Raw genomic sequence first — 19,629 nt, forward strand, 5'->3', positions numbered from 1 at the left:
ATAGTTTTAAAGCCACAAGTATGTCATTATATTAGTTATAGAGGGTATAATATATCTTTAGTATTAAAACCACTGGGTGTGGGAGGTCACTCTGAATGATTTGTGTCTTCTGTCCCAGAGCAGAGAAGCTTTGACCATCACTACATCTCATAGTGACTTATACATTTCCCTGGTCCCAGAAGTTTGAGGACATATCTTCAGACATAGGTTTGTCACCCTATAGCCCCTTGGGTCGAATTACACTCACCTGTCCTTTGTAACCATGCCCCTTCTGACCTTTTTTGGATGGAACTTTCTAAGAATAAGGGTCCTCCTAATAATAGCCCACTTCCAAATGTGCTCGCTCTCTCTCGCCAGCCTCTCATGACTTTCCCTCACTCTCCCATTTGGGGAGCTTGAGGCCAAGAGTAGAGGAGTCATCCTGAAACTTGTTTAAAGGTAAAGTGTGTGTCTGCATTTTATTTGGTGTCCCTGGAAATTCACACGAGCAACCTTGAGTTCAGATGCCCACGTGGGTCAGGGGCAGCAATTGGGTACCTAATATATTAGTTTTAGATGCTATAGTATGGATATTATTATTATTAAATACCACAGGGCATCTATTATGGTATTTTAGGTACCATACTGCTAATATGATAAAACTAATAAAATAGCAGCATTTTTATCATATTAGCATTAAAGTCCACAGGAAACTATTATATTAATTTTAGAGGCCACAGTATAAATATTATATTAGTATCAAATGCCACAAGGCAGCTATAATATCAGTTTTACATGCTGTATTATGAGTTCTATATTACTATTAAAGGCCAAAAGGCAGCTATTATGCCAGTTTTTGATGCTATATTATGGATACAATGTTAGTATTAGCAGGCCAAAGAGCAGCTATTACATTAGTTTGAGAGGTCATTAATATAATATTAATATTAATGTTAAAGGCTACAAATTATTATACTATAGTATTATACTAGTTTTATATGCTATGATATAAATATCATGATTGATATAGGTTTCAGGTCTGCTATTCTATTGGTTTTTTGTTTGTTTGGTTGGTTGGTTGGTTTTTTTTGCAACACGAACTGCTACATTTTATTTTTGCACCAAAGGAAAATAAAAGAACCATTTTACTAAGCAGCTCAAAAACTGTTAGTGTTCAATGATCAAGAAGGAAATGAGGTCAGAAAGCAAACTTTTCACTTTCTCCCAAACATATTATTGCAAGTATCACAGAAACAATACTGATTTTCAACATACAGAAGTTAAACAAAAAGGAGAATACTGAAGATGCACAGGTCAGACTGGAAGCAGTGATCCAAGAAGCTTGAATAACCAAGCAGCTCTTTCTGTCCATATTCCAGGCTCATCAAATTCCTCCTATTTCAAAGTAGATATCCACATGCAGAAATCTTGGCAGCTCCAAATATATTAGTCTAGCTGTTTCACATGCATCTCCACAAGCTGGGCCCCAACTCAGATTCTGTACAGGAAGTTCCCATTGCTGTCAAAGAACTCCCATCCCCGCTGCACCACTTTGCTGCTGAAGTTCTGGTTCTGAAGCTCCCCTGTCTTCAACATTTCCAGTTTCTCATCACTTGGCAATCCATTACTGTCAGTTCTTCTGGTGCCTACACAATCATTGGAGTATTTTTGCAGCTCTCTCTGATGACCTAAGGCTGCAGTGATAGGCACAAAGCTTTCCTTCTTCAAGCCCTGGATTCCTTTATTCCTTCCCTTTTGTCTCAATGCATTTGTACTGTGAGTTTTTGACTCTATCACTGTCAAAGCTGTGCTGTGATGCTGACCTTCAGATGAGACTTCATCCCCTGGCATCGGCAAAGAGTTTGATACAGAGTGGCCTGCAGCAAGTGGCTTCACGGTATCTCTAGAGCCCTGGAGCTGCGGGAGTGAGTGGGCAAACTCAGCTTTCTTAAGGACTTTTTGATCCTGCTTCAGTTTCTGTTCCAAAGTGGGTACAAATTTACTTTTTAAAACCCTTTGGATAACATCGGTGCTGACATCAAAACCTTCAGCCAACCTGGGAACTGACCAGGACTCAACTCAGCAAATTCCTTATGTAAATACCGTATCTGCTCCATGGCTTCCCATATCAGAGTTCTGGGCGGGGCCTGGCGCCTCCATTTGCCGAATTTTCTGGAATTGAATTGCTTTTTTCTGTCCTTTCAGGGTGCTGGGGGAGAGAACCAATGGCAGAAGCCATGCGTGGAAGCAAGATGGGTGTTTGAAAAGTCTGGGGCTAAATCACCAAGAGCCCAGCCCTCTTTTGTGTCAGTAAAGGCCACGGGCCACGTTTGCCAGCTTAACACCGCTCTGTGCACCAACCCAAAAATCTAACACCTACAACAATAATTGCCTGTAAGCATGCTGAACTATCTAAAAGTGTGACGAAATATACGTCACTAGCGAAGGAACCTGTGTCCCAAGGGAGCTGAACATCTGTCGCAACGCCGCTAACAACAGGTAAGAAGAAACTAGAGTCCCAGTGGAGGACGCCTGGCGTCCGGGGGCGCGGCCCCAAGCGCTGAGGCCCAAGGCCAGCTTCAGGCTGGGGCGGGAAAGGAGCTGGCCTCTCTACCTCCCGCAGCTCCCGCTCCTCTGGCTCCCAGTCGGAATCCGGTCCGGCTCATGGCCCATAGGGCCTGAGCCCGCCAGCCCTCAGGTGGCGAACCCATGGCAGCGACAGCAGTACTGACTCGGCCGCCCAGCAATAGGCTGAGGGTGACCGCCATGGCGAAGTAAGCCGCCCTGCTTACTTATACATATGCTATAGTATGGATATTATATCAGTAGTAGTATGGATATTATATTAGTCAAAGGTCAGTTTTATATTGGAATCAGATTTCATCATGTAGATGTTACATTAGTATTAAAGTCCACAGGGCACCTGTTATAGAAGTTTAAGGCCATGCATGTATATTATATTAGTATTAAAGATCAAAGGTCAGCTATTATATTAGTTTCGGATTGTATATTATAGATACCACATTTTTAATGAAAGACCACAGGACAGCTATTATATCAGGTTTAGATACTTTACTATGGAGATTATATTAGCACTGAAGTCCACTGGGCAGATATTACATAAGTCTTAGATGCTATAATATGGATATTCCATGAACAAAAGTGTTAATATTATATTAATATTAGAGGCCACAGTGTAGATATTGTATTAGTATCACAGGCCTCAGTTTGGACATTACATTAATATTAAAAACCACAGGGCAGTAATTATATGTTATGAGGGCACAGTGTACATATTTTATTCCTGTTAGAGAGTATGATTCTGATATTATATTATCATCTAAGGCCACCATACAAATATTATATTACTGTTAGAGGCCACAAAATGGATATTACATTAACATTAGAGGCTACAATGTGGACATTATACTAATGTTAAAGAAGATAGGGCTGAATGTAATAAAGCTATGGGCACTATATTACTATAAGAGACCCCATGTGGACACGTTAGTATCAAAAGTCACTATGGATAATGCATTAAGAGGCTGCATATAAATAACATGTTAGCCCTATCACATCGCCATATCAGAAGCATGTTACCACCGGGTCCAGGAAGGTGACATGCCCTCTGGTGGCTGCTGGGACTCAGTGCAGGACACTGCAGTTCAGAGGTGCATTTATGTCCCCTTCTGGCATTCCTGGGAAATAGATGAACTTCTGTACTCTATCCAGATTATTCAAGGCCATGATTTTGGAAATTCAAATGGAAATGAAACTCATTAAACACTATGTCAAAAAGTGTTGATTGAACAAGCTTTTGGAAACTATATTCAGTGAAATGAATGTATATGCAAACCGAAATTTCCACAAAACTTGACTCAGAATCGTCCATAATTAAAATTTGAGAAAAAAAAAATTTAAACAGAAACAGAAGAAAATCCATGTAATCTTAGAGAGTGGTAACTGTGTGTGTGTGTGTGTGTGTGTGTGTTTTCTGGAACTGGGGATCAAATGCAGAGCTGCACGCATGTTGGACAACCTCAGCTACATATAACCTCAGCTATAATACTCAGCTATATCCCTAGCCCTTGGTGATGAGTTTTAACACACAATACTAAAATTAAATTGGCAGAAGAAAATATTGATAGCATGGAATTTATAAAATTAAATTTTTACCAAGTGTGGTATTGCATGCCAAGAATCCTAATTACTCAAAAGGCTGAGGCAGGGAGATTGCAAATTCAAGGCCAGTATGGAAGATTTTTAAAGGGATGGGGTATAGCTCAGTGGTAGAGCATTTGCATGGCATATGTGAGGCCCTGGGTTCAATCCCCAGTATCACATGATGTTGAGAGCCACAACCAGGTCGGGATGGCGCCTGGCATTTTGCCAGAAGGAGTGGTTGAGAAGTAATGCCAGCGTATTCAGTTGTATATATAAACCTCTGCTGTCTGGCAGTGGGGCAGCTCCTGCTACCTCGAGTGCCCGCTACTTTTGAGTTCTCATGGAGTTCCCGTTGAGTTCTCGTGGAGTTCCCATTGGTTCTCGCGGGTTTTCTGAGGAGTTGGGGAGTTTTCTGGTGGAGTTCTGGCAATAAAGTAGTTCCTGTTTGAACCTACAAGTGCCTTGTGGCGGCTCGGTTATTTTGTGCCTAGCCAGACTAGCATTTGGTGGCCCGTGCAGGGGACACCTGAAGCTTGGGGGTAAGTGAAGTTTCTCACCCCTGAGGGCAGGGTGAGAGAATGGGTGACCATTTCAAAAAAGAAATGTGTTCTTGTTTTGATTTGTTACGTTTCTGTTTCAAGCTGCCTGCCCCTAGAAATAAATAGGATGCTAGAAAAGTTGTTTGGCCTTGAGGAAGAGATAAAGATAGACCACAAATATACATTTCAAGAAAATAGGAAAATTGATACAATGCAGTTTTGTTCCGTTTTTGTTTCATTCTGTTTCGGTTTTGTTTTGTGATATCTTATTGGGTTGCGTTATATTTATAGTAGAAATATGAGATCAGAAATTAGTAAAAAAACAAACCAAAAGAGTGTTAAGTAAATTGCTAGAGGAAGGAGGCACCACAGTAAAACCAAGAACAGTTAGGGCATATGTTGATACAATACAAAAATGTAGCCCTTGGCTTTTTAAGGAGGAGTTGTTGAATATATCACAATGGGACCATCATGGTAGAGATTTAAGGGAGAGGGAAAAGAAAAACCCAGGAACTCTGCCAGTTAGCACATTGCCATTGTGGATGATGATATGATTTTGTTTGCCTAGTCCAAAGCCTTCAGTTCAGACTATGGTAGAAGACATGTTAGATCAAGTAAAAGAGAAGGTCTTTCGAGCTAGTCAGACAGAGGAAGAAAGTTTAAAGGAGGAAGGGCTATCAGGAGAGAAGTTACAACAGGAGGCTGCTACTAACACCTTTCTATCACCAGAAGGCATAAGTGTCCAACCAACAGCTCCACCTAGGGAGACAACATATGCTGGGTGGCCCCCAACCACCATAGTTGATAGATGGGATCCTGAGACAGGACCTCAAAGATTAGCATGCCCTGTATTTGAGAGGACAGGAGGGCAGCAAATTCACCATGCTCTAGATTTCAAAACAGTGAAGCAGCTAAAAGAGGCTGTAACAACCTATGGTCCTCAAGAACCCTTCACTGTAAGTATGGTAGAATCCATTACTAACTTGGACATGACACCAGCAGATTGGACTAGTATGTGCAAAGCTGTGTTAAATGGAGGACAATATCTGTTATGGAAGGTTGCCAATCAGGAATATTGCATGGAGACGACTAGGCAAAATGCAACAGCTGGTTATCCTCAGAGAAATCTAGATCTGTTGTTGGGAAAGGGACCTAATGAGGGTCAGCAGACATTAATGAACAAGGGCAAGTCTTGGCAGTTGCAGTACAATAGGCTTTAGGTGCCAGGCCAAAAACATGCTACAATTGTGGACAAACAGGACATTTTAGAAGGAGTTGCTCCATAGGAGGAGGGTTTAACAAAACTGGATATGATCAAAGGGGAAGAATACCGGGTATTTGCCCACGATGCCATAGAGGGAGACATTGGGCTAATGAACGCCGTTCTCAAACCACCAAAGAACAGTAGACTTATTATTGGGATGCAGTTATTCTACTCTAAAAGGACTTATGATAAGTCCTTGGGTAATTGATCCCGATTATGAAAGTGAAATAAAAATTATAGCCTAACCCTAACCCTAACCCTAACCCTAACCTGCTTAATTGGGGATTCCTCAATTGTCTGCTTTGCCAAAAACCTGGTATGTTTTAGTTATAGATATTAAAGATTGTTTTTTTCAATTCCAATTCATCCTGAGGACAATCCACGTTTTGCATTTACTATCCCTGCATTGAATTATGAAGGTCCCGATCAGAGATATGAATGGAAAGTACTCTCTCAAGGGATGGCTAACAGCCCAACTATGTGTCAAATTTATGTTAACAAAGCAATCCAGCCACTTAGAAATCAAAATCCTGAACTACAGATATTTCACTATATGGATGATGTATTATTAGCACACAAATATAAAAACACATTGCTAGAATGTTATGCCACACTTACAAACTTATTAAAAAATTATAATCTAGAGATAGCAATAGATAAATTACAATTAAATTATCCAATTAATTATTTAGGAGTTCTATTATCCTCAACCATGGTCCATCCACCAAAATTCAAATACGAGTAGATCAACTCAAATCACTTAATGACTTTCAAAAGTTATTAGGAGACATAAATTGGATAAGACCTTATCTAGACATACAAACAGGAGAGTTGGGACCTTTATTTGATATCCTAAAAGGTCCATCAGATCCAAATTCACCCCGCATGTTAACTCCTGAAGCAAGAAAGACATTAAAAGTCATTGAAACATATATGGAAAATATGCATTTGTATAGAATTGATATAAGTTTGCCTTTATTATTTATTGTACTACCAACAAAAATATTCCAACAGGAGTATTTTGGCAAGAAGGTCCATTATTATGGATACATTTATCTTATTCTCCTAATAATATTCTTACTAGGTATCCTGAGGCTGTAGGATAATTAATACTCAAAGGAATAAAAGCAGCAAAGGGAGTGTTTGGAATTTATCCTAATAAAATTATTACTCCATATACAATGGATCAAATTGATGAGTTAGCTAATGAGTTAAATACTTGGGCAATAATCATGTGCAAATCTAATGTTTCATTTGATAACCACTTACCATCTAATCCTTTGTTGTCTTTTTGGTCTAAGCATCCTGTATTTTTTCCAAAAATGACAAGAAAAACACCTATCATGAATGCTCCAAATATATTCACTGATGGGTCAAATAAAAGTACAGCAGCAGTAGTTACCCCTGATCAAACTTTTACATTTTTAGTACCCAAACAATCAGCTCAAAAGGTAGACCTTAATGCAGTATTATAAGCTTTTGTGATGTTTAAAGATTCTGTATTTAATTTATTTTCCGATAGTCAGTATATAGTTAATGCTATAGTATCCCTTGAAGATGCTGTAGGATTTCCCCTTCCTCTACTATTTTCTCTTTGTTTTCCACTATACAAAGTCTAATCTGGGACAGAAAAGAACCATTCTTCATAGGACATATCAGGGCACATGCAGGATTGCCTGGAGCCCTTAGTTTGGGCAATGATTTAGCAGATAAAACTACACATGACATACATATTTTCTCTACACTAGAAGAAGCTATAAATTTTCATAAAAAGTTCCATGTCAATGCTAATACTTTACAAAAGCGTTTTAAAATAACTAAGGAACAAGCTAGACAAATAATAAAACAATGTCAAAATTGTGTGACCTTTTTACCACAAGTTAATCTTGCAGTCAATCCTAGAGGACTGATACCTAACCATATGTGGCAGATGGACGTCACACAATTGCCAGAATTTGGAAAATTAAAATATTTGCATGTTACAGTTGATATTTCTTCCGGATTTTTGATGGGCTCCCTTCATGCCGGAGAACAAACTAAAGATATTATAGCTCATTGCCTACAAAATTTTGCCACTGTGGGCGTTCCAAAACAGTTAAAAACAGATAATGGCCCTGGCTATACTTCTACCTCTTTTAAACAATTTTGCTCATCATTTGGCACTACTCATATAACAGAAATCCCATACAATCCACAGGGCCAAGGTATAGTTGAAAGAGCTCATCAAACTATTAAAATGTACTTATTAAAGCAAAAAGAGGGAATTGGGAAGGGGTATATATCCCCCAAAGATAAACTTAAAATAACCCTTTTTACTCTAAACTTTTAAAATTTGGATTCATCAGGGCTTACTGTTGCGGATAGGCATATGTGTCCAAAAAATGTACATAAGCCCAAGGTACTTTGGAAGGATATTCTAACAAGACAATGGAAAGGTCCTGACCCAGTGATTGTCTGGAGTCGGGGGTCTGTTTGTGTGTTTCCACAGGGAGAACAGCAGCCGATTTGGATTCCAGAGAGATTAACTAAAGTGATTTCTACAGACCAAAAAGAAGATGATTTGGCTCAATCAATCCATAACAGCTGATATCCAGAACTCCAGTTTGGCTATCCTTACATCTGTGACAGTGGTTCTCCCCCACCTGGAGGCTAATGAATAATGAACACCATTAAGGCCTATTTCAAATGTAAAAAAACCTTGGGTCTTGCTTGTAGGAATACATTCAGACCCATATGCAAGTTACAGGAAAAAAAAAGAAAAAGGAAAAAAAAAAGGATGGGATATCAAAAGAAGAGTCAAACCCAGGTGGTAACCAGGATGCTTTTTTCAATATCTATTTTTTTTATTGCCCTTTCCCACATCATGAAGTTCTATTTTGGTTTTTTTTTTTGTTTTTTTTTTGAGCTCATATAGACCTAAGTTAATGTTTTTCTGATCAGCTCTATTTTTTGACTGTGGAGTTTTTGAGCATTGCAATGGGGATTTCACCTGTGAAAAGCTACAAGGCCTTTACTATTATGTTATGTGTTGTATGTATTGTATTTTGTGTGCACACTTGTGTTTTGTGTTGTATGTCTGTATGTGCATATGTCCATATATCATATATGAGGAGTGCTCATGAGAAAATGGATCCAAATTTTTTTTTATTATTCCTATGATTTAAATGGTTTAATTTAAATTGGGTAAAGAGCTGTTGAGGATTGTTTTAATATGTGAACAAAAAAGGAGGTTAACAGATCTGTTTGTTTACTTTCACCTTTCCTTTTCATTATATCTAATTCTATTCAGGATACTAAATTGTTTAGAAAATTGCTTTCTTTCAGTGCCTGCTAATGTTACATAATTTTTTTTTAGCCATCATTGCCAGAATTCCTATCTTCATCCCAGTGCCGGTAAAGACAAAGATAAAACCAAAGTACAGCTTCTGCGATAGCTATCACAACAAACTGTATAAACTGATACATCAATGAATAATGTAACTCAACAAGTGATACTCAATCAAGGAGTCTATTTACTTTTGGAGGAAATGGACATATTAATAGATTCCTCTACTTTGAACTACTTGCAGAACTTGCCTGGACTATGTATCACTTGTATGCATTGTGAACTATCTGTTAGTGCAGCAAATAGTGGTGGTGCTGGGGTATCTTTGCCGATGGTGTCATAGGTGGTACAATTTTTCCAAAAGGAGCCGTCAATTGGCTTGTTGTTGTGGCATTTTGTATCCTCCCCTTCTGCTTGTAGCAGATTGTTTATGGTGTTTGTATCCACAAGTGTGGCTAAAAATGCTGGGCCAGTAGTCAATGATGGGTAAGATCCAATTACAATGGTACCAACCTAAGACAGGAGGCTGACACCTTGAGGTCAGCTCATCCGATGACGGGTAAGGACCATATGTAGTATTGGACAACCTAAGACAGGCACTGTCCCTAAGCCACATGCTTGTTTAATTACACAGAAGGGGGGAGATGTTGAGAGCCACAACCAGGTCGGGATGGCGCCTGGCATTTTGCCAGAAGGAGTGGTTGAGAAGTAATGCCAGCATATTCAGTTGTATATATAAACCTCTGCTGTCCAGCAGTGGGGCGGCTCCTGCTATCTCGAGTGCCCACTACTTTTGAGTTCTCGTGGAGTTCTCGTTGAGTTCCCGTTGAGTTCTCGCAGAGTTCCCGTGGAGTTCCCGTTGGTTCTCATGGGTTTTCTGAGGAGTTGGGGAGTGTTCTGGTGGGGTTCTGGCAATAAAGTAGATCCTGTTTGAACCTACAAGTGCCTCGTGGTGGCTCAGTTATTTTGTGCCCAGCCAGACTGCGGCAACATGAAAAAAATAAATTTTATACTCTGTGAAAGAGAACAAAAAGAAAAGCTATAGATTGAGATAAATTATTTACAATATGCAATTCTCTTGTGCAGAAACCTCTTGTGTAGATGCATACCAAATAACTAAGGCAGACAAGGCCATTGAGGAGGTGAAGGTAACTCCCTGTTCCTTAAGTGTGGGCCCTGTAAAATGACTTCCTCCAGAAAACAGACAATGTGGACATGCAGAGAATAGTAACTCCACAGAGAGAAACTTGAAAGGTACTATCTCAGCCAGGTGAGCACAGTTATTACTAACATGACATTCACCTTGAGGGTCTGAAATGACAGAGCATTGTCCACCTCTGTGACCTGCTTCCCCCAGATTCACAGCCCTAGGCTAAATACAAGAAAAACAAGGAAACATGAAAGGCACTCCCCCAGCCAGCTGAGCACCCTCAGTACTAAAATAACATTCACCTTGAGGGCTTGAGATGACAGAGCAGCTCTCTACCTCTGTGACTGCTTCCCCCAGACACATGGCGCAAGTCTAAATGTGAGGGAAAACAAGTAAACCCCAAAGTAGAACAATCTAAAAAATACCTGACCATTTGCTTACATCAGGACTACAGTCGTGATCACAGGTCTTGGTCAGTAACACAGCTTCTAACTTTAAACCAATTATTACACATGCAAGAGCTGCGTGGTGAGGTGGTCAGATGGCTGCTCTGGTCCCCCTGAGAGCAGGATCTCCCTGCACTAGGTGCTCACAGGGCTTTAGCATCACCCAGTGGGAAACTGCCCTGTGCTGGGCTGTCTCTGCTCTGTACTCTCACTCAGTCTGACAGGTCCTCCCCATGGTGCCGAGGTCACTGGACAAGGAAGTTCAGAGAAACTGTCACCCCAAGAGGAGTCTACAGAGACATGTTGACTGGATATCATTTGGGATCCTGGATGGGGCCCTGAAACAGGAAGAGGCAGAACTGAGAATCCAAAGGAAATACAACTTCAGTTAATTATAGCATACTAGTATTTATTCTTCATGAAAAATGGTCTAAGATGTTAATATATCTGAGATAGTGCACATAAGTCATCACAAGGGAAAAAACAGATTGAGGCTTTCTTTGAAATTTTTGTATAAAGATACTCAAATAAAACTTTAAATGTAGCTTCATTTTCGGGCTGGGGTTGTGGCTCCGTGGTAGAGAGCTCACCTAGTATGCACAAGGCATTGGGTTCAATCCTCAGCACCACATAAATGTAAAATAAAGATATTGTGTCCACCTAAAACTAAAAAGTAAATAAATAAACATGGCTACATTTTCAGAAACACCTTTTTTTTAATTATTTGTATAGTTAATTACTGGTAAATGACACTATTAGCTAGTTCTGTATTTTATTATGAACACAAAATTTATTATAACACAAAAATTAAATAACTCAAGCTAATATTTAATTCAAGACAAGTGCCTCTGTTATGTTCTGTGTTGAAGTAACAACACATGTAAACTTGTCACTAGGTACTTCTAAAAACTTGATCACTTTAGACTAGAGGAAAAAATGAGATTCTATTTGAACTCATGGCTGAATTTTATCAGAAGGGCTGCTTTGAGCACAATTTACAATAGCTATAATGTGGAACCAACCTAGATACCCTTCAATAGATGAATGGATTTTAAAAATGTGGCATTTATACACAATGGAATATTACTCAACACTAAAAAATAATAAAATCGTGGCATTTGCAGGCAAATGGATGGCATTAGAGCAGATTATGCTAAGTGAAGTTAGCCAATCCCTAAAAAACAAATCCCAAATGTCTTCTCTGATAGAAGGGGGGTGACTCAAAATGGGATAGGGAGGAAGAGCATGAGAAGAAGACTACCACTAAATAGGGAAGAGAGGTGGGAAGGAAAAAGAGGGAGAGGGGAGTTGCACAGCAGATGGAAGGAGAACCTCATTGTTATACAGAATACATATATGATGTTGTGATGAGAAAAAGAAAAAAAAGTGTGTCACATTAGATTGGATAGAGAGAAAGGATGGGAGAGGAGGGGAGGGGTAGGGAGGATAGGAAGGGCAGCAGAATAGAATAGACAATATGATTGATGTATGTACATTCCATGTATGTATTATATATCAAAATGCATTCTACTGTCATGGATGACTAAAAAAAAAGATTAAAATTAAAAGAATCCTAAATAAATAAATAAATAAATAAATAAGAGCTGCTTTGTAAAAATACATGTTCCAATGGCAAATTGACTCACTTCGACTTTGGATTAGTTATCCCAAAGAATCCTTGTCTTTATTTTGTTTCTATGCATACACTTTAGCAGTAATAAAATAAAATATTTTCCCTGAACAAATAGTCAAAGAAAAGAAAAAGGTAACAGCACTGGCAATGATGATGAGTGACACCTTCTGGGTATTCGAGTTTAAAAGGACACCAGTGTCCATCTTCATGATGCTCTGCAATAAGTGGTGAGCCCAGAGAAGTGCAGGTGGCAGTCAGCCCAAGAGTGACTTTACATGCTTCTGTGTTATGGGAAAACATTCTACCTTCTAAAAACCATAAGGAACTATCAGATGCCCAAACTCTTAAATGAAAAGAAAAAGATAAACAAGACTGGAAACCAATCTGCCTTTTGAGCAGAAGAGTTTAAAAAGACAAAAAGGTTCATTTCCTCCATGACATTCTGAAGGAAATGGTGAGACAAAGAGCATAGGTGGCCACTCCAACCATGCCTGATCTTAGATGCTGCTGCATTATGAAAAAAACACTCTACTCTTTAGAAATCACAAAGAATTATTAGATGTCCAGACTCTTGAATGTTTCAAATTCAGTAGAACTTCTATATAATTTTATTATCATTCTAGCTAGTCATGAAGCTAATCACAACTAAAGGATCTATGGAGCTGTCAATGCAGCTCAGGGGGAGAGTGTTTGCCCAACATTCAGGAGGCCCTGGGTTCAATCCCAAGCACCATAAAAGAAAAAAAAAGAATTTGTATCTTATTTGTATAATCAAATAGGAAATGAATAATCACTGCTTCCAGGAAAATATGTTGGACCTGAAACACCATTGAGACTATCATAATCAAAATACTCTTACTGTGAATTGCATAACTAGACTGTCATGAACAACAGGAACACATCATAAAGCATGTTCATATTAAGCATACCATTGAAAAAACAGAAAGGCTTTATTGACTGTTGAGAAGAAAAATGGACAAAATATAGCTTATGAAATTATTAACACATTGGAAACATGTAATACTGTATCAAAATCCTCTAGGACATGCCAGGCACTTTGACACATGCCTGTCATCCCAGTTACTTGGGAGGCTAAGGCAAGAGGATCATAAATTTGAGGCTCACCTGGGCAATATAGCAAGACCCTTCTCAAAATTAAATTTTAAAAAGGGCTGGGGATGTATGTAGCTAAGTGCTTGCCAAGCACATACAAGGCCCTGAGTTCAACACCCAGTGTGAAAAAAAATTCTCCAGGCCAGACATATGATCATAGACAACCATAGCAGGAGTAAAACAGGGAAGAAGCCATTATATCAACCTCCCAAAAACAATTAAAGTAAACCTGCACTTTGTTCAGCTCACAACACTAACATATCTAACCTCTGGTTCTACTAATTCAAATATAACATTTTAAATATAATAAAAAGTATATATACTTTTCTAATGAATCCAACAGATATGAGATAAACTCAACTCTGTTCTAAAAGCCAATTTGTAAGCACATAGGGGCACAAACATTAGGATAAAATGTAATTATGGCACTTCATGTGAAATAATTCTAAGTATTAATAAGCATATAATCTCAAAAGAAGAAATTCAAATTTTTGAACTCAAAACACAATGGCATATTTTTAAATGATATTTTGAACTGATATAAAACACTAACAGAGTTATCTAACAAGAATTCCTGGCAATATATAAAGCATCATGCTCATCAGAATACCCAATCCCTTGCTTGAAATGAATAAGAGAACTAACTTTTTATAAATGTAAAACTTTAGGGGCTGGGAATGTGACTCAGTGGTAGTGTGCTTTCCTAGCATGTGTGAGGTACTGGGTTCAAATCTCAGCACCACATAAAAATAAATAAACAAAAAATGTAGAACTTTAATAAGACATAGGGATATGCTTTCTAAATTGAAAAGTAGAAAAGAAAATGTTTTAAAAAGTTTATTTTTAGTAAATATTTCTTAATTACAAAAACCAGCTTTTGACTTGTCTCTTATGCATTGTAATGATTAGAGTCCAAAGGAAATTTCATTTGTAGTGGTTTTAAGTATCATTCAATATAATAGTTGACATTGAAATTTCTTCTTAGAATAATTTCATCTAAATCTGGAAGAGGTATTGTGGTGTATGCGTATATGTGTAAATACATGATTTTTTTAACATACCTCTGGATACCTCTGATGCTTGAGTCCTATCAAAGCATTGTGTGTGTGTGTGTGTGAGATGCTGGGTAGAAACCCAGGGCCTTTCAACTGCTAAGCAATTGCTGTCACTGAGCTGTATACCCAGTCCCCAAAGACATCTTAATAAGCAGAAAATAATTAAAATCAGTTAAGATTATCATGAGAATTTTCAAACAAGACAATTCTCTTAATGAAAAACCAAGAAAGCTAAAAGTATATTTTTAAAATATTGCTGATGGACAGGGCTGGGATTGTAGCTCAGCAGTAGAGCGCTCACCTAGTATGGGCAAGGCCCTGGGTTTGATCCTCAGCACCACATAAAAATAAGTAAATAAAATAAAGGCATTGTGTCCACCTACACCTAAAAAACAATTATTAAAAAATATATTGCTGATGGAAAACAGCAGAAGTTCACAGTATTAAGAATTCTGTAGAAAACTAAAAAGAAGAAATTAAAAATTGAATACAAGAAATCTACTGCACATAACTGGAAACCTGGAAGACACAGGGCATTTCCTAGTAATACAGACATTGCAAAACAACCAAAATAAGAAAACTCAATCAATCAATTAGCATAGAAAAGTTTGGACTGGTGCTTAGAGATCTCCTACTGGAAAAGAACTTTGGGTCATTGGGGCTTACAGCTGAGCATTACCGGACCTTTAACAAATTCTGATTTTATTTCAAATTTTTATGATCTAGACAGAAGAGGTGACTTTCCTAAATTCAATTTATGTTCCATCAAAGCTTGATATAGTCAAGATATTTAATCCAATGTAGAATGTCAATATTTATACAACAGGCTATTTTGGGCCCCACTGCAAATGTACTGTCAATTAGTGCACTGAGCTGTGGCTGCGAGAGTGGATCTGGAGAAGGGTGGGGCCTGGAAACAGGGCAGGGTCTGGAAGAGGGCCAGGGTCTGGATGGGGCAGGGGTCAGAAGAAACACAGCCTGGAGTAGGGGTGGGGGCAGGGGTAGGTTCAGGGCAGAGCCTGTGGAGGATGTGGTCTGGAGGATAGGGTGGGGTCAGGAGAAGGGAAGCAGGGCCTGGAGGAGGGGTCTGGAGGAGGGTGGAAGCCAACAGGACCATAAGTGGTGAGGAATAGTGGCCTTCCTGGTCACTAGCTCAGAGCCCCTCATTCTCTAACCTTCCATCCCAATAATCCACCCCAGGGAAACTGACCTGAACTGGGCAGAGGCAGTGACAGACTGCTTGACCTACCACCTACCACCTGATGCACTAGTCACCAGCAGCTTCCCTGAATCCTGGGCAGAAGTCCCTAGGCCATCTACCACCACTGCCTGCTCTATACCAGCCACCTTAAGGTGCGTGGAAGTAGCAGGTATTCCACTGAAAAAGAAGAACCAGGCATGGTGGTATACACTCATAATCCCAGCTACTAGGGAGACTGAGAAAGGAAAATCCTAAGTCTGAGGCCAGTCTGGGCAATTTAGCAAGATCCTGTCTCAAAAAAGAAGTTGCTCAGTGGTAGAGCACTTATATAGGATGCATGAAGTCCTGGGTTCAATCTCCAGTACTAAATATATATATATATATANTTTTTTTTTTAAGGAGAGGGATACAGTATTATTATAAAACCCAATTCCTTTTATTCTACATTCATCTTTATGATTATTTAAAATTCTTTAATATTATTTAAATGTATCATTTAAATGCATTTTAATAATGTTCATAGACAATGAACTATTTTGGCAGAAGCTGTAGAGCACTTGAAAACTATAATGAAAGGTGCTATTTATTATAGATCAACCAATTCAAGACAAATGATTTCTAAAATGAAGATGTAAGTCAGTGGAAAAGCTAGATTGAGCTCATAGAAACCTGACTCTCCATCATATTGGTGCAGGCACTGACTTCCTCAAGAAGATCCATAAAGTTCAAAAACTAAAACCAAGACTCATAAGTAGGATGCCTTCAAATTAAAATGCTCTGCCCAGTAAAGGAAATAGGCTCATGAAAAGAGCCCCTCAGAATAGGAGAAAATCTTTTCCATCTACTCTTTCATCAAGGGATTAATATCCAGAAATATAAATAACTCAAAACACTTAACATCAGAAAAATTAATAGCTCAATCAAAAATGGGTGAAAGAACTAAACAGACATTTTTCAAAAGGAGAAATACAAATGGCCAAAAAATATGTGGGGGAAAAAAAGGTTCAGCATCCCTGGCCATCAGAGAAATGCAAATCAAATCTGCATTAATATTTCTCCAGTTAGAATGGCAAACATCAAGAATACAAAAAAATAACAAACTCTGGTGAGGATGTGGAAAAAGATACACTTACCTGTTGTTTACATGGGACTGCAACCACTCTGGAAAGCAGTACAGAAATTCCTCAAAAAACTAGAAATGAAGTCATCACATGATTCAGCTGTCCGCCCCCGCCCCCCCCCCCACCTTTTTGGTATTTATCCAAAAGAACTAAAATCAGCATGCTGTAGTAATACAGGCATATCAATGTTTAAGCCAGCACAATTCACAATAGCCAAGCTATGGAATCATACCAGGTGTCTGTCAACAGATGAAAAGATAAAGAAAGCATGGTATATACACACAACAGAGTTTCACTCAGCCATAAAGAAGAATGAAATTACTGCATCTGCTGGTAAATGAGTGGAACTGTAGAACATCATGCTATGTGAAATAAGCCAAACTCAGAAAGCCAAGGGTCAAATGTTTTATCTCATACACAGAAACTAGATATAAATAAGGAAATATAAAAGGGGGGGAGATCCCATAACAATAGAAGGGAGGTCAGTGGAACAGAACAGGATGTAGCAGGAGAAAAGAGGGATGGGAAAAGGGAGGAACCACAGAATGAAACTGACCAAATTATGTATATATATACCACAGTGAATCTCACCTCTGGGCATCCCTAGAAACATGATCCACAGTGTCCCTGAACCAGGTATCTGCCTGAGGCAGCTCTGAGGAGAAAGGAGCCCGGGTGTCCCTAGAGACCTGACCCACAGTTTCCCTGAACCAGGTGTCTGCCTTAAGCAGCCCTGAGGACAAGGGAACTCTGAGTGTCCCCAAGCCAGACATCTCCCTCCCGCTGCTCTGAGAAGGCAGTTTTGCCCCTCCCTGAGGGGTGACCCACAGTGTCCCGGAGCCAGGCTCTCCCGGGTTGGTCCTGAAGCAGGAATTCTTGTCCTCACCCTGAAGGAGGCAGGACAGGCATCAAAGATGGTGGTGAGGTTCCGCCCCCTTGTTGGCCACGCCCACAGTAGGAGCTGCTGCTCACTGCTCAGAGGAGGTGCTGCTCCTGGCTTCCTAGTGAATCTCAGCACTTTCTCCACCCTCAGCTGTTACTGAATAAAATCTGTTCCCACTGCCGTAACTAGCTTTGCCTGTGTTTTCTGTTGCATCGTGGAGTGAAATCTCAGGAGAGGAAAACAGGGAGTCCAGAAGTCCAGCTCCCTGCACCCGAGCCTTGCCCTCCACCAGGCCACGCACTGCTGCAGCCAGGAGCCCAGGCGGGCAGAGGTGAAGAAATATGTAGCTGAAGGGAGCCCCTACACTTGCACCCAACAGCAGAAGGCTAGAAACAGGCCACTACAGAGGTCTCTGGGAATTGTAGTCTTTAGGACAGAGTGACTTAGCCAGAGACTGCCCTATTTTAGGATCATGGGTTTTAAGAAAAAATTTTAAGGCTGGGCGCAGTGGCACACATCTGTAATCCCAGTGGCTCTGAAGGCTGAGCCAGGAGGATCGCAGGTTCAAGGCCAGCTTCAGCACTTTAGTGATAGTCTAAGCATCTTAGCAAGACCCTGTTTCAAAATAAAAAACCAAAACAACTGGGGATGTGGCTCAGTTGTTAAGCACCCTTGTGTTCACTACCTGGTGCCAAAAAAAAAAAAAAAAAAGCTAAATCCCAGCCCATGGTGGCCACTGTCAAGGTGAGAAGAACCTGGTGGCCTCTGGGAACTGCAGGCTTCACCCCCCAGCCCTGGGACATTCTAGATGATTTTAGATAATTCATTCTAGATAATTCAGCTCTCATCATGGATGCCTCTAGGAGCTGCAGGCTACACATTCATTCAGAATTCTCAGGGATTCTGAACTGTGTAATATGGTGTTCTGCCCATGCAGCCCTTCCTACAGAGGGCCATGTGGGTTGTTTGCCCTGTGCTGGCCCAGGTAACCTGTATTCTGGTGTTTTGCCCATGCAGCACTGACAGAAGTCTGGGGAGGCTGTAAGTAGCACATACCCCCAGGATTCTGGCTAGTGTAATCCAGTATTTTACAATGCAGCCCTCATTGCAGAGGTCTCTGAGAGCTGCAGGCTACCCCATCACACAGGAGCCCCTAGGGATTCTGGAAAGCATAGTCCTGTGTTCTGCCCATGCAGACCTCAGCACAGAGGCTTCTGGGAGCTGCAGGACCCCAAGCATCAGGGACACTGTAGCTTGGTGCTATGTTGTTGCAGATCACACTATAGTGGTACCTGGTGCTCTGAGCCCCCAGGAATTCTGGGTATTGTAGTCAATTCTACTCAGGGAGCCCTGATGTCAAAGGTCTCTGAGAGCTGTGGGCCACTGATTATNGGGGCAACCCCCCCCCCCCCCCCCAGGGATTTTAGATAGTATAGTTAAATTCTCTGCCCTATGGTTCTCACCACAGAGGATCTTTAGAGCTACACCCCCTGAGGGTTGGGGGTAATGTAACCCAGTGTTTTGCCACTCAGAGAATTCTGGAGGCTAAAGTCCCCCTTAGGATTATGGGCACTGCAATCCGATGGCTTGCCCACTTACCACAGAAGGTTTGGGGAGTTGCAGCCCTGAGGGTTCTGAATAATGTAGTCTAGTGTTTCAGCCCTGCTGGCAGAATCACGGGAGCTACAGATGCCATGCTTTCCCTGGTACCCTGGAGATTCTAGGTAGTGTGCTCTACCAATACAATTCTCTCCAC

At 40.1% G+C, this 19,629-nt stretch overlaps 1 long non-coding RNA gene and 1 pseudogene across 1 annotated transcript; both read right to left on the bottom strand.

Moving 5' to 3' along the window:
* Nucleotides 1–1,071: 1,071 nt before the first annotated feature.
* On the bottom strand, nucleotides 1,072–4,236 carry LOC107138886 (annotated as a pseudogene).
* A 5,077-nt stretch (nucleotides 4,237–9,313) lies between these two features.
* On the bottom strand, nucleotides 9,314–17,970 carry LOC125610880. The gene is made up of 3 exons (XR_007340929.1): nucleotides 17,582–17,970; nucleotides 17,003–17,030; nucleotides 9,314–11,205 (listed from the first exon to the last, which is right to left on the bottom strand). It is a non-coding gene; the product is annotated as an uncharacterized LOC125610880 (long non-coding RNA).
* Between the last annotated feature and the right edge of the window lie 1,659 nt (nucleotides 17,971–19,629).

The sequence above is a fragment of the Marmota marmota genome, unplaced genomic scaffold, assembly GCF_001458135.2.
Source record: "Marmota marmota marmota unplaced genomic scaffold, marMar, whole genome shotgun sequence".
NCBI classification, from domain to species: Eukaryota; Metazoa; Chordata; class Mammalia; order Rodentia; family Sciuridae; genus Marmota; species Marmota marmota.